Source organism: Corythoichthys intestinalis, chromosome 8, assembly GCF_030265065.1.
Source record: "Corythoichthys intestinalis isolate RoL2023-P3 chromosome 8, ASM3026506v1, whole genome shotgun sequence".
In the NCBI taxonomy this organism is placed as follows: domain Eukaryota; kingdom Metazoa; phylum Chordata; class Actinopteri; order Syngnathiformes; family Syngnathidae; genus Corythoichthys; species Corythoichthys intestinalis.
The window spans coordinates 59,679,780-59,694,089 of NC_080402.1; positions in this window are offsets into that span (position 1 = coordinate 59,679,780).

Consider the following 14,310-nt stretch of genomic DNA (forward strand, 5'->3'; position numbering starts at 1 on the left):
ATAACCAAATTTCCACATGTAACTACTAGATTGTGATACAATACACTAATGGGTGAAGTTTGGTTGACTTCTGCGCAGCGGTTTGGGAGTTAACATCAAAATTACATTTCTCGGCCATATCGCATAGATCTCACTGTGAAAAGGCTTAAATGGCTTTTTTGACCTAAGTTTGAGGATTGCGCTCAAATCAAATGTCCTATAACCAAATTTCCACATGTAACTACTAGATTGTGATAAAATACACTAATGGGTGAAGTTTGGTTGACTTCTGCGCAGCGGTTTGGGAGTTAACATCAAAATTACATTTCTCGGCCATATCGCATAGATCTCACTGTGAAAAGGCTTAAATGACTTTTTTAATTAAGTTTGATGATTGCGCTCAAACAAAATTTCCTAGAACAAAATTTTCAAATGTAACTACTAGATTGTGATACAATACACTATTGGGTGAAGTTTGGTTGACTTCTGCGCAGCGGTTTGGGAGTTAACATCAAAATTACATTTCTCGGCCATATCGCATAGATCTCACTGTGAAAAGGCTTAAATGACTTTTTTAATTAAGTTTGATGATTGCGTTCAAACAAAATGTCCTAGAACAAAATTTTCAAATGTAACTACTAGATTGTGATACAATACACTATTGGGTGAAGTTTGGTTGACTTCTGCGCAGCGGTTTGGGAGTTAACATCAAAATTACATTTCTCGGCCATATCGCATAGATCTCACTGTGAAAAGGCTTAAATGGCTTTTTTTACCTAAGTTTGAGGATTGCGCTCAAACAAAATGTCCTAGAACAAAATTTTCAAATGTAACTACTAGATTGTGATACAATACACTATTGGGTGAAGTTTGGTTGACTTCTGCGCAGCGGTTTGGGAGTTAACATCAAAATTACATTTCTCGGCCATATCGCATAGATCTCACTGTGAAAAGGCTTAAATGACTTTTTTAATTAAGTTTGATGGTTGCGTTCAAACAAAATGTCCTAGAACAAAATTTTCAAATGTAACTACTAGATTGTGATACAATACACTATTGGGTGAAGTTTGGTTGACTTCTGCGCAGCGGTTTGGGAGTTAACATCAAAATTACATTTCTCGGCCATATCGCATAGATCTCACTGTGAAAAGGCTTAAATGGCTTTTTTGACCTAAGTTTGAGGATTGCGCTCAAACCAAATGTCCTAGAACGAAATTTTCAAATGTAACTACTAGAATGTGATACAATACACTATTGGGTGAAGTTTGGTTGACTTCTGCGCAGCGGTTTGGGAGTTAACATCAAAATTACATTTCTCGGCCATATCGCATAGATCTCACTGTGAAAAGGCTTAAATGGCTTTTTTGACCTAAGTTTGAGGATTGCGCTCAAATCAAATGTCCTAGAACCAAATTTCCACATGTAACTACTAGATTGTGATAAAATACACTAATGGGTGAAGTTTGGTTGACTTCTGCGCAGCGGTTTGGGAGTTAACATAAAAATTACATTTCTCGGCCATATCGCATAGATCTCACTGTGAAAAGGCTTAAATGACTTTTTTAATTAAGTTTGATGATTGCGCTCAAACAAAATTTCCTAGAACAAAATTTTCAAATGTAACTACTAGATTGTGATACAATACACTATTGGGTGAAGTTTGGTTGACTTCTGCGCAGCGGTTTGGGAGTTAACATCAAAATTACATTTCTCGGCCATATCGCATAGATCTCACTGTGAAAAGGCTTAAATGACTTTTTTAATTAAGTTTGATGATTGCGTTCAAACAAAATGTCCTAGAACAAAATTTTCAAATGTAACTACTAGAATGTGATACAATACACTATTGGGTGAAGTTTGGTTGACTTCTGCGCAGCGGTTTGGGAGTTAACATCAAAATTACATTTCTCGGCCATATCGCATAGATCTCACTGTGAAAAGGCTTAAATGGCTTTTTTGACCTAAGTTTGAGGATTGCGCTCAAATCAAATGTCCTAGAACCAAATTTCCACATGTAACTACTAGATTGTGATAAAATACACTAATGGGTGAAGTTTGGTTGACTTCTGCGCAGCGGTTTGGGAGTTAACATAAAAATTACATTTCTCGGCCATATCGCATAGATCTCACTGTGAAAAGGCTTAAATGACTTTTTTAATTAAGTTTGATGATTGCGCTCAAACAAAATTTCCTAGAACAAAATTTTCAAATGTAACTACTAGAATGTGATACAATACACTATTGGGTGAAGTTTGGTTGACTTCTGCGCAGCGGTTTGGGAGTTAACATCAAAATTACATTTCTCGGCCATATCGCATAGATCTCACTGTGAAAAGGCTTAAATGGCTTTTTTGACCTAAGTTTAAAGATTGCGCTCAAACCAAATGTCCTAGAACGAAATTTTCAAATGTAACTACTAGATTGTGATACAATACACTAATGGGTGAAGTTTGGTTGACTTCTGCGCAGCGGTTTGGGAGTGAACATCAAAATTACATTTCTCGGCCATATCGCATAGATCTCACTGTGAAAAGGCTTAAATGGCTTTTTTGACCTAAGTTTGAGGATTGCGCTCAAATCAAATGTCCTAGAACCAAATTTCCACATGTAACTACTAGATTGTGATACAATACACTAATGGGTGAAGTTTGGTTGACTTCTGCGTAGCGGTTTGGGAGTGAACATCAAAATTACATTTCTCGGCCATATCGCATAGATCTCACTGTGAAAAGGCTTAAATGGCTTTTTTGACCTAAGTTTGAGGATTGCGCACAAATCAAATGTCCTAGAACCAAATTTCCACATGTAACTACTAGATTGTGATAAAATACACTAATGGGTGAAGTTTGGTTGACTTCTGCGCAGCGGTTTGGGAGTTAACATCAAAATTACATTTCTCGGCCATATCGCATAGATCTCACTGTGAAAAGGCTTAAATGACTTTTTTAATTAAGTTTGATGATTGCGCTCAAACAAAATTTCCTAGAACAAAATTTTCAAATGTAACTACTAGATTGTGATACAATACACTAATGGGTGAAGTTTGGTTGACTTCTGCGCAGCGGTTTGGGAGTTAACATCAAAATTACATTTCTCGGCCATATCGCATAGATCTCACTGTGAAAAGGCTTAAATGACTTTTTTAATTAAGTTTGATGATTGCGTTCAAACAAAATGTCCTAGAACAAAATTTTCAAATGTAACTACTAGATTGTGATACAATACACTATTGGGTGAAGTTTGGTTGACTTCTGCGCAGCGGTTTGGGAGTTAACATCAAAATTACATTTCTCGGCCATATCGCATAGATCTCACTGTGAAAAGGCTTAAATGGCTTTTTTGACCTAAGTTTGAGGATTGCGCTCAAATCAAATGTCCTAGAACCAAATTTCCACATGTAACTACTAGATTGTGATAAAATACACTAATGGGTGAAGTTTGGTTGACTTCTGCGCAGCGGTTTGGGAGTTAACATCAAAATTACATTTCTCGGCCATATCGCATAGATCTCACTGTGAAAAGGCTTAAATGGCTTTTTTGACCTAAGTTTGAGGATTGCGCTCAAATCAAATGTCCTAGAACCAAATTTCTACATGTAACTACTAGATTGTGATAAAATACACTAATGGGTGAAGTTTGGTTGACTTCTGCGCAGCGGTTTGGGAGTTAACATCAAAATTACATTTCTCGGCCATATCGCATAGATCTCACTGTGAAAAGGCTTAAATGACTTTTTTAATTAAGTTTGATGATTGCGCTCAAACAAAATTTCCTAGAACAAAATTTTCAAATGTAACTACTAGATTGTGATACAATACACTATTGGGTGAAGTTTGGTTGACTTCTGCGCAGCGGTTTGGGAGTTAACATCAAAATTACATTTCTCGGCCATATCGCATAGATCTCACTGTGAAAAGGCTTAAATGACTTTTTTAATTAAGTTTGATGATTGCGTTCAAACAAAATGTCCTAGAACAAAATTTTCAAATGTAACTACTAGATTGTGATACAATACACTATTGGGTGAAGTTTGGTTGACTTCTGCGCAGCGGTTTGGGAGTTAACATCAAAATTACATTTCTCGGCCATATCGCATAGATCTCACTGTGAAAAGGCTTAAATGGCTTTTTTGACCTAAGTTTGAGGATTGCGCTCAAATCAAATGTCCTAGAACCAAATTTCCACATGTAACTACTAGATTGTGATAAAATACACTAATGGGTGAAGTTTGGTTGACTTCTGCGCAGCGGTTTGGGAGTTAACATCAAAATTACATTTCTCGGCCATATCGCATAGATCTCACTGTGAAAAGGCTTAAATGACTTTTTTAATTAAGTTTGATGATTGCATTCAAACAAAATGTCCTAGAACAAAATTTTCAAATGTAACTACTAGATTGTGATACAATACACTATTGGGTGAAGTTTGGTTGACTTCTGCGCAGCGGTTTGGGAGTTAACATCAAAATTACATTTCTCGGCCATATCGCATAGATCTCACTGTGAAAAGGCTTAAATGGCTTTTTTGACCTAAGTTTGAGGATTGCGCTCAAATCAAATGTCCTAGAACCAAATTTCCACATGTAACTACTAGATTGTGATACAATACACTAATGGGTGAAGTTTGGTTTACTTCTGCGCAGCGGTTTGGGAGTTAACATCAAAATTACATTTCTCGGCCATATCGCATAGATCTCACTGTGAAAAGGCTTAAATGGCTTTTTTGACCTAAGTTTAATAATTGCGCTCAAACCAAATGTCCTAGAACGAAATTTTAAAATGTAACTACTAGAATGTGATACAATACACTATTGGGTGAAGTTTGGTTGACTTCTGCGCAGCGGTTTGGGAGTTAACATCAAAATTACATTTCTCGGCCATATCGCATAGATCTCACTGTGAAAAGGCTTAAATGGCTTTTTTGACCTAAGTTTGAGGATTGCGCTCAAATAAAATGTCCTAGAACCAAATTTCCACATGTAACTACTAGATTGTGATACAATACACTATTGGGTGAAGTTTGGTTGACTTCTGCGCAGCGGTTTGGGAATTAACATCAAAATTACATTTCTCGGCCATATCGCATAGATCTCACTGTGAAAAGGCTTAAATGGCTTTTTTGACCTAAGTTTAAAGATTGCGCTCAAACCAAATGTCCTAGAACGAAATTTTCAAATGTAACTACTAGATTGTGATACAATACACTAATGGGTGAAGTTTGGTTGACTTCTGCGCAGCGGTTTGGGAGTGAACATCAAAATTACATTTCTCGGCCATATCGCATAGATCTCACTGTGAAAAGGCTTAAATGGCTTTTTTGACCTAAGTTTGAGGATTGCGCTCAAATCAAATGTCCTAGAACCAAATTTCCACATGTAACTACTAGATTGTGATACAATACACTAATGGGTGAAGTTTGGTTGACTTCTGCGTAGCGGTTTGGGAGTGAACATCAAAATTACATTTCTCGGCCATATCGCATAGATCTCACTGTGAAAAGGCTTAAATGGCTTTTTTGACCTAAGTTTGAGGATTGCGCTCAAATCAAATGTCCTAGAACCAAATTTCCACATGTAACTACTAGATTGTGATAAAATACACTAATGGGTGAAGTTTGGTTGACTTCTGCGCAGCGGTTTGGGAGTTAACATCAAAATTACATTTCTCGGCCATATCGCATAGATCTCACTGTGAAAAGGCTTAAATGACTTTTTTAATTAAGTTTGATGATTGCGCTCAAACAAAATTTCCTAGAACAAAATTTTCAAATGTAACTACTAGATTGTGATACAATACACTATTGGGTGAAGTTTGGTTGACTTCTGCGCAGCGGTTTGGGAGTTAACATCAAAATTACATTTCTCGGCCATATCGCATAGATCTCACTGTGAAAAGTCTTAAATGACTTTTTTAATTAAGTTTGATGATTGCGTTCAAACAAAATGTCCTAGAACAAAATTTTCAAATGTAACTACTAGATTGTGATACAATACACTATTGGGTGAAGTTTGGTTGACTTCTGCGCAGCGGTTTGGGAGTTAACATCAAAATTACATTTCTCGGCCATATCGCATAGATCTCACTGTGAAAAGGCTTAAATGGCTTTTTTGACCTAAGTTTGAGGATTGCGCTCAAATCAAATGTCCTAGAACCAAATTTCCACATGTAACTACTAGATTGTGATAAAATACACTAATGGGTGAAGTTTGGTTGACTTCTGCGCAGCGGTTTGGGAGTTAACATCAAAATTACATTTCTCGGCCATATCGCATAGATCTCACTGTGAAAAGGCTTAAATGGCTTTTTTGACCTAAGTTTAATAATTGCGCTCAAACCAAATGTCCTAGAACGAAATTTTAAAATGTAACTACTAGAATGTGATACAATACACTATTGGGTGAAGTTTGGTTGACTTCTGCGCAGCGGTTTGGGAGTTAACATCAAAATTACATTTCTCGGCCATATCGCATAGATCTCACTGTGAAAAGGCTTAAATGGCTTTTTTGACCTAAGTTTGAGGATTGCGCTCAAATCAAATGTCCTAGAACCAAATTTCCACATGTAACTACTAGATTGTGATACAATACACTATTGGGTGAAGTTTGGTTGACTTCTGCGCAGCGGTTTGGGAGTTAACATCAAAATTACATTTCTCGGCCATATCGCATAGATCTCACTGTGAAAAGGCTTAAATGGCTTTTTTGACCTAAGTTTAAAGATTGCGCTCAAACCAAATGTCCTAGAACGAAATTTTCAAATGTAACTACTAGATTGTGATACAATACACTAATGGGTGAAGTTTGGTTGACTTCTGCGCAGCGGTTTGGGAGTGAACATCAAAATTACATTTCTCGGCCATATCGCATAGATCTCACTGTGAAAAGGCTTAAATGGCTTTTTTGACCTAAGTTTGAGGATTGCGCTCAAATCAAATGTCCTAGAACCAAATTTCCACATGTAACTACTAGATTGTGATACAATACACTAATGGGTGAAGTTTGGTTGACTTCTGCGTAGCGGTTTGGGAGTGAACATCAAAATTACATTTCTCGGCCATATCGCATAGATCTCACTGTGAAAAGGCTTAAATGGCTTTTTTGACCTAAGTTTGAGGATTGCGCTCAAATCAAATGTCCTAGAACCAAATTTCCACATGTAACTACTAGATTGTGATAAAATACACTAATGGGTGAAGTTTGGTTGACTTCTGCGCAGCGGTTTGGGAGTTAACATCAAAATTACATTTCTCGGCCATATCGCATAGATCTCACTGTGAAAAGGCTTAAATGACTTTTTTAATTAAGTTTGATGATTGCGCTCAAACAAAATTTCCTAGAACAAAATTTTCAAATGTAACTACTAGATTGTGATACAATACACTATTGGGTGAAGTTTGGTTGACTTCTGCGCAGCGGTTTGGGAGTTAACATCAAAATTACATTTCTCGGCCATATCGCATAGATCTCACTGTGAAAAGGCTTAAATGGCTTTTTTGACCTAAGTTTGAGGATTGCGCTCAAATCAAATGTCCTATAACCAAATTTCCACATGTAACTACTAGATTGTGATACAATACACTAATGGGTGAAGTTTGGTTGACTTCTGCGCAGCGGTTTGGGAGTTAACATCAAAATTACATTTCTCGGCCATATCGCATAGATCTCACTGTGAAAAGGCTTAAATGACTTTTTTAATTAAGTTTGATGATTGCGTTCAAACAAAATGTCCTAGAACAAAATTTTCAAATGTAACTACTAGATTGTGATACAATACACTAATGGGTGAAGTTTGGTTGACTTCTGCGCAGCGGTTTGGGAGTTAACATCAAAATTACATTTCTCGGCCATATCGCATAGATCTCACTGTGAAAAGGCTTAAATGACTTTTTTAATTAAGTTTGATGATTGCATTCAAACCAAATGTCCTAGAACAAAATTTTCAAATGTAACTACTAGATTGTGATACAATACACTATTGGGTGAAGTTTGGTTGACTTCTGCGCAGCGGTTTGGGAGTTAACATCAAAATTACATTTCTCGGCCATATCGCATAGATCTCACTGTGAAAAGGCTTAAATGGCTTTTTTGACCTAAGTTTGAGGATTGCGCTCAAATCAAATGTCCTAGAACCAAATTTCCACATGTAACTACTAGATTGTGATACAATACACTAATGGGTGAAGTTTGGTTTACTTCTGCGCAGCGGTTTGGGAGTTAACATCAAAATTACATTTCTCGGCCATATCGCATAGATCTCACTGTGAAAAGGCTTAAATGGCTTTTTTGACCTAAGTTTAATAATTGCGCTCAAACCAAATGTCCTAGAACGAAATTTTAAAATGTAACTACTAGAATGTGATACAATACACTATTGGGTGAAGTTTGGTTGACTTCTGCGCAGCGGTTTGGGAGTTAACATCAAAATTACATTTCTCGGCCATATCGCATAGATCTCACTTTGAAAAGGCTTAAATGACTTTTTTAATTAAGTTTGATGATTGCATTCAAACAAAATGTCCTAGAACAAAATTTTCAAATGTAACTACTAGATTGTGATACAATACACTATTGGGTGAAGTTTGGTTGACTTCTGCGCAGCGGTTTGGGAGTTAACATCAAAATTACATTTCTCGGCCATATCGCATAGATCTCACTGTGAAAAGGCTTAAATGGCTTTTTTGACCTAAGTTTGAGGATTGCGCTCAAATCAAATGTCCTAGAACCAAATTTCCACATGTAACTACTAGATTGTGATACAATACACTAATGGGTGAAGTTTGGTTGACTTTTGCGCAGCGGTTTGGGAGTTAACATCAAAATTACATTTCTCGGCCATATCGCATAGATCTCACTGTGAAAAAGGCTTAAATGACTTTTTTAATTAAGTTTGATGATTGCGCTCAAACAAAATTTCCTAGAACAAAATTTTCAAATGTAACTACTAGATTGTGATACAATACACTATTGGGTGAAGTTTGGTTGACTTCTGCGCAGCGGTTTGGGAGTTAACATCAAAATTACATTTCTCGGCCATATCGCATAGATCTCACTGTGAAAAGGCTTAAATGGCTTTTTTGACCTAAGTTTGAGGATTGCGCTAAAATCAAATGTCCTAGAACCAAATTTCCACATGTAACTACTAGATTGTGATACAATACACTAATGGGTGAAGGTTGGTTTACTTCTGCGCAGCGGTTTGGGAGTTAACATCAAAATTACATTTCTCGGCCATATCGCATAGATCTCACTGTGAAAAGGCTTAAATGGCTTTTTTGACCTAAGTTTAATAATTGCGCTCAAACCAAATGTCCTAGAACGAAATTTTCAAATGTAACTACTAGAATGTGATACAATACACTATTGGGTGAAGTTTGGTTGACTTCTGCGCAGCGGTTTGGGAGTTAACATCAAAATTACATTTCTCGGCCATATCGCATAGATCTCACTGTGAAAAGGCTTAAATGGCTTTTTTGACCTAAGTTTGAGGATTGCGCTCAAATCAAATGTCCTAGAACCAAATTTCCACATGTAACTACTAGATTGTGATACAATACACTATTGGGTGAAGTTTGGTTTACTTCTGCGCAGCGGTTTGGGAGTTAACATCAAAATTACATTTCTCGGCCATATCGCATAGATCTCACTGTGAAAAGGCTTAAATGGCTTTTTTGACCTAAGTTTGAGGATTGCGCTCAAATCAAATGTCCTATAACCAAATTTCCACATGTAACTACTAGATTGTGATACAATACACTAATGGGTGAAGTTTGGTTGACTTCTGCGCAGCGGTTTGGGAGTTAACATCAAAATTACATTTCTCGGCCATATCGCATAGATCTCACTGTGAAAAGGCTTAAATGACTTTTTTAATTAAGTTTGATGATTGCGTTCAAACAAAATGTCCTAGAACAAAATTTTCAAATGTAACTACTAGATTGTGATACAATACACTAATGGGTGAAGTTTGGTTGACTTCTGCGCAGCGGTTTGGGAGTTAACATCAAAATTACATTTCTCGGCCATATCGCATAGATCTCACTGTGAAAAGGCTTAAATGACTTTTTTAATTAAGTTTGATGATTGCATTCAAACCAAATGTCCTAGAACAAAATTTTCAAATGTAACTACTAGATTGTGATACAATACACTATTGGGTGAAGTTTGGTTGACTTCTGCGCAGCGGTTTGGGAGTTAACATCAAAATTACATTTCTCGGCCATATCGCATAGATCTCACTGTGAAAAGGCTTAAATGGCTTTTTTGACCTAAGTTTGAGGATTGCGCTCAAATCAAATGTCCTAGAACCAAATTTCCACATGTAACTACTAGATTGTGATACAATACACTAATGGGTGAAGTTTGGTTTACTTCTGCGCAGCGGTTTGGGAGTTAACATCAAAATTACATTTCTCGGCCATATCGCATAGATCTCACTGTGAAAAGGCTTAAATGGCTTTTTTGACCTAAGTTTAATAATTGCGCTCAAACCAAATGTCCTAGAACGAAATTTTAAAATGTAACTACTAGAATGTGATACAATACACTATTGGGTGAAGTTTGGTTGACTTCTGCGCAGCGGTTTGGGAGTTAACATCAAAATTACATTTCTCGGCCATATCGCATAGATCTCACTTTGAAAAGGCTTAAATGACTTTTTTAATTAAGTTTGATGATTGCATTCAAACAAAATGTCCTAGAACAAAATTTTCAAATGTAACTACTAGATTGTGATACAATACACTATTGGGTGAAGTTTGGTTGACTTCTGCGCAGCGGTTTGGGAGTTAACATCAAAATTACATTTCTCGGCCATATCGCATAGATCTCACTGTGAAAAGGCTTAAATGGCTTTTTTGACCTAAGTTTGAGGATTGCGCTCAAATCAAATGTCCTAGAACCAAATTTCCACATGTAACTACTAGATTGTGATACAATACACTAATGGGTGAAGTTTGGTTGACTTTTGCGCAGCGGTTTGGGAGTTAACATCAAAATTACATTTCTCGGCCATATCGCATAGATCTCACTGTGAAAAAGGCTTAAATGACTTTTTTAATTAAGTTTGATGATTGCGCTCAAACAAAATTTCCTAGAACAAAATTTTCAAATGTAACTACTAGATTGTGATACAATACACTATTGGGTGAAGTTTGGTTGACTTCTGCGCAGCGGTTTGGGAGTTAACATCAAAATTACATTTCTCGGCCATATCGCATAGATCTCACTGTGAAAAGGCTGAAATGGCTTTTTTGACCTAAGTTTGAGGATTGCGCTAAAATCAAATGTCCTAGAACCAAATTTCCACATGTAACTACTAGATTGTGATACAATACACTAATGGGTGAAGGTTGGTTTACTTCTGCGCAGCGGTTTGGGAGTTAACATCAAAATTACATTTCTCGGCCATATCGCATAGATCTCACTGTGAAAAGGCTTAAATGGCTTTTTTGACTTAAGTTTAATAATTGCGCTCAAACCAAATGTCCTAGAACGAAATTTTCAAATGTAACTACTAGAATGTGATACAATACACTATTGGGTGAAGTTTGGTTGACTTCTGCGCAGCGGTTTGGGAGTTAACATCAAAATTACATTTCTCGGCCATATCGCATAGATCTCACTGTGAAAAGGCTTAAATGGCTTTTTTGACCTAAGTTTGAGGATTGCGCTCAAATCAAATGTCCTAGAACCAAATTTCCACATGTAACTACTAGATTGTGATACAATACACTATTGGGTGAAGTTTGGTTTACTTCTGCGCAGCGGTTTGGGAGTTAACATCAAAATTACATTTCTCGGCCATATCGCATAGATCTCACTGTGAAAAGGCTTAAATGGCTTTTTTGACCTAAGTTTGAGGATTGCGCTCAAATCAAATGTCCTAGAACCAAATTTCCACATGTAACTACTAGATTGTGATAAAATACACTAATGGGTGAAGTTTGGTTGACTTCTGCGCAGCGGTTTGGGAGTTAACATAAAAATTACATTTCTCGGCCATATCGCATAGATCTCACTGTGAAAAGGCTTAAATGACTTTTTTAATTAAGTTTGATGATTGCGCTCAAACAAAATTTCCTAGAACAAAATTTTCAAATGTAACTACTAGATTGTGATACAATACACTATTGGGTGAAGTTTGGTTGACTTCTGCGCAGCGGTTTGGGAGTTAACATCAAAATTACATTTCTCGGCCATATCGCATAGATCTCGCTGTGAAAAGGCTTAAATGGCTTTTTTGACCTAAGTTTGAGGATTGCGCTCAAATCAAATGTTCTAGAACCAAATTTCCACATGTAACTACTAGATTGTGATACAATACACTAATGGGTAGAGTTTGGTTGACTTCTGCGCAGCGGTTTGGGAGTTAACATCAAAATTACATTTCTCGGCCATATCGCATAGATCTCACTGTGAAAAGGCTTAAATGGCTTTTTTGACCTAAGTTTGTGGATTGCGCTCAAATCAAATGTCCTATAACCAAATTTCCACATGTAACTACTAGATTGTGATACAATACACTAATGGGTGAAGTTTGGTTGACTTCTGCGCAGCGGTTTGGGAGTTAACATCAAAATTACATTTCTCGGCCATATCGCATAGATCTCACTGTGAAAAGGCTTAAATGACTTTTTTAATTAAGTTTGATGATTGCGTTCAAACAAAATGTCCTAGAACAAAATTTTCAAATATAACTACTAGATTGTGATACAATACACTATTGGGTGAAGTTTGGTTGACTTCTGCGCAGCGGTTTGGGAGTTAACATCAAAATTACATTTCTCGGCCATATCGCTTAGATCTCACTGTGAAAAGGCTTAAATGGCTTTTTTGACCTAAGTTTGAGGATTGCGCTCAAACCAAATGTTCTAGAACGAAATTTTCAAATGTAACTACTAGAATGTGATACAATACACTATTGGGTGAAGTTTGGTTGACTTCTGCGCAGCGGTTTGGGAATTAACATCAAAATTACATTTCTCGGCCATATCGCATAGATCTCACTGTGAAAAGGCTTAAATGGCTTTTTTGACCTAAGTTTGAGGATTGCGCTCAAATCAAATGTCCTAGAACCAAATTTCCACATGTAACTACTAGATTGTGATAAAATACACTAATGGGTGAAGTTTGGTTGACTTCTGCGCAGCGGTTTGGGAGTTAACATCAAAATTACATTTCTCGGCCATATCGCATAGATCTCACTGTGAAAAGGCTTAAATGGCTTTTTTGACCTAAGTTTGAGGATTGCGCTCAAATCAAATGTCCTATAACCAAATTTCCACATGTAACTACTAGATTGTGATACAATACACTAATGAGTGAAGTTTGGTTGACTTCTGCGCAGCGGTTTGGGAGTTAACATCAAAATTACATTTCTCGGCCATATCGCATAGATCTCACTGTGAAAAGGCTTAAATGGCTTTTTTGACCTAAGTTTGAGGATTGCGCTCAAATCAAATGTCCTATAACCAAATTTCCACATTTAACTACTAGATTGTGATAAAATACACTAATGGGTGAAGTTTGGTTGACTTCTGCCCAGCGGTTTGGGAGTTAACATCAAAATTACATTTCTCGGCCATATCGCATAGATCTCACTGTGAAAAGGCTTAAATGACTTTTTTAATTAAGTTTGATGATTGCGCTCAAACAAAATTTCCTAGAACAAAATTTTCAAATGTAACTACTAGATTGTGATACAATACACTATTGGGTGAAGTTTGGTTGACTTCTGCGCAGCGGTTTGGGAGTTAACATCAAAATTACATTTCTCGGCCATATCGCATAGATCTCACTGTGAAAAGGCTTAAATGACTTTTTTAATTAAGTTTGATGATTGCGTTAAAACAAAATGTCCTAGAACAAAATTTTCAAATGTAACTACTAGATTGTGATACAATACACTATTGGGTGAAGTTTGGTTGACTTCTGCGCAGCGGTTTGGGAGTTAACATCAAAATTACATTTCTCGGCCATATCGCATAGATCTCACTGTGAAAAGGCTTAAATGGCTTTTTTGACCTAAGTTTGAGGATTGCGCTCAAACAAAATGTCCTAGAACAAAATTTTCAAATGTAACTACTAGATTGTGATACAATACACTATTGGGTGAAGTTTGGTTGACTTCTGCGCAGCGGTTTGGGAGTTAACATCAAAATTACATTTCTCGGCCATATCGCATAGATCTCACTGTGAAAAGGCTTAAATGACTTTTTTAATTAAGTTTGATGGTTGCGTTCAAACAAAATGTCCTAGAACAAAATTTTCAAATGTAACTACTAGATTGTGATACAATACACTATTGGGTGAAGTTTGGTTGACTTCTGCGCAGC